This window comes from Phalaenopsis equestris, unplaced genomic scaffold, assembly GCF_001263595.1.
Source record: "Phalaenopsis equestris unplaced genomic scaffold, ASM126359v1 Scaffold000781, whole genome shotgun sequence".
Lineage (NCBI taxonomy): Eukaryota > Viridiplantae > Streptophyta > Magnoliopsida > Asparagales > Orchidaceae > Phalaenopsis > Phalaenopsis equestris.
This window is the reverse complement of record NW_018165221.1, coordinates 91,363-93,905: the sequence shown is the minus strand read 5'-3', so window position 1 is coordinate 93,905 and position 2,543 is coordinate 91,363.

Below are 2,543 nucleotides of genomic sequence, written 5' to 3'. Positions count from 1 at the left end.
TATCTAACACCTAAACATGCATATTTACATGCATACAACTCAAATCTCTAACATCACAGTGAAAGAGGAGCAGAGCGGTATTTTAGATATTTATCCGTAGATAACACTTTCAAAACATAATTTTTCAAATAGAATAATTGCTTACACTGCTTCTGAAAAAACTTCTTTTAAACAGGAAATTTTCTACAACAATTTTTAAATTGGGGTTTCATACAGCTACAGCCGAAACAAATGCACCTTTAATATCATTACTCATAACAAAGAATACAACACCCTTACATGTATACAACCAAATACAAGTATATTTATGCACATACATGTGTTTATGATGGTGGAGCAATAATTAGAGATTGCTATTGAGGATATTTTGATTTAACACGCTCTTGCAACCTGATACCAATAATTAGTGATTGAAATTATAAGTTTTTTAATGTTCTAATTATTTTAAAGGGTTTAAAAAGTTTGGAATTTCAAGTATTTTAAAGTTCAAGTATTTCAAAATGTTTAGAAAGGTTTGAAATTTTAAGTGTTTTAAAATTTCAAGTTGTTTCGGGGTTTGAAATTTTAATGGGTTTGTTAGGTGCTTTAAAGTTAAAATTAGCATTTACAAGCAATTTAACCTTAGTTACTAAAATTTATAAATTGACATAGCTTAACCATATAAGCTTACGAGTGACATCCTAAACACCCAACTCTGTAAATGATTGATGCTAAGCACATTACACTCAACCTACACATAAAACGTTCTTTCACATAGACACACTACGCATGAGAGTTTTCTTCATTTTATATGAACCACACATGGGAGATAACTTCACAATCTCGCATATTTAGAGCATAGGAAAAACACATGGATAAATCTTCATTTCACATAATTTGGATATCTAGAAAATACATGGTGAAAATCTCATTTTACGTACTTCTACACATGAAAATCTTTTGAAGAAAATACACAGAAAATAACTAAGAGAATTCTACACATGAAAATCACTTTAAAAAAATAAATGGAGAAAATAACTTAGAGAATTATACGCTTGGAAATTACTTGGAGAAAATTCGTGGAGAAAAGAACTTATAGAATTTTACACATGGAAATTACTTGGAGAAAATTCATGGAGAAAAAGAACTTAGAGATACATGGAGGAAATAACTTAGAGAATTGTGCGCATGATAGATAAAAAGTTGGCTAATAATGAGGTCAACGATGACTAGTAAAGGTGTTAAAACCAATTCTGGGGTGATCGCCTAAGCCATAATTGGCTTTCTTCAATAAGCAAACGTGAGTTGGTTGATTAAGATGGGTGTAACCTTTGGGTTGGCGCATATACATGGTGTCATTAGTGTTCCGTGAAAAAAAAAGAACATTGGAGACGTTGAGTAGATGAACTTGCCAATGGTTGGAGAGGGCAAGTGCAAGAACACAGATGGTAGGAATCTTAACCACAGGGTCGAAGGTGTCAGTATAATTTAGGCCAATTGCTTGTTGATATACTTTAGCGACAAGAGCTTTATAGAAGGCTACATACCGTCGGTGTGGTGCTTGATTTTATAGGTCTATTTACTGCCAATAATTGGTTGATTAGTTGGAGATGGAACAAGGATCTAGATATCTTGATTGCAGAGATCTTGAATTTCTCCATTCATGGCTTCATACTACTTAGAATGTATAACAACTTGAATATAAGTGATAGGTTCGTTATCTGAGATGACTGCGAAAATCTAGGAACTATTTTGGAGGTAGGGAGCCAGATTTAGAGTGTGTGGTCATATGGTGAGATTGTTGAAAAGGTGGTGAAGGTAGAGAGGTGGGATCTGATTGAGAGATTGGTTTGTGTAGAAACCGAGGTTTGTGGAGATGTATAGCTATCAGAGGAATAGTTTGTGGAGATATATAGCTATCAGAGGAAGTCAATGGTGGTTGAACTTGGTTTATAGTGTTGGAAATTATGGTAGGTATGAGAGTTAGAGGTGGTGGGGAAGTAGTGGGAGACACATTTTCAGGTGTAGAAGGTTTCCTATAAGAAAAACAAGCTTCATTGAAGGTCACATGAAGAGAGATGATAGTTTTACTTGTATGAGGGTTGAAGCATTTGAAGCCTTTGGTGTTAACGAGATGACAAATGAAAATGCAAGAAATTGGTCGCTAAGCAAGTTTGTGGTGTGATAATCAAGGAAAATAAGTGCAACCAATCATTTTAACACGGGTGTAGTGGGGTAGTTCACGTAGAGAATATGATATGGGGATTTAGAGCTGGTACTTTTTTATGGTAACCTATTGGTAAAATATTCAACTGTGAGCATATTGTCGCCACATAGAGATGAAGGGATGTTGAAGTTGACTAAATAAGCACGAGAAATATCAAGAATGTGACGGTGCTTCCATTCACTGATGCTATCTTGATACTTATTTTTGAACTCATTTATTAGTTCATTGATGTACTCGTCTAATTAATATAAACAAGTCAAATACCATTTAAGTACGATTAATAAAAATATAAACAAGCTAATTATAGACATACATGTGAAAGTTTGGCTCTTACTAG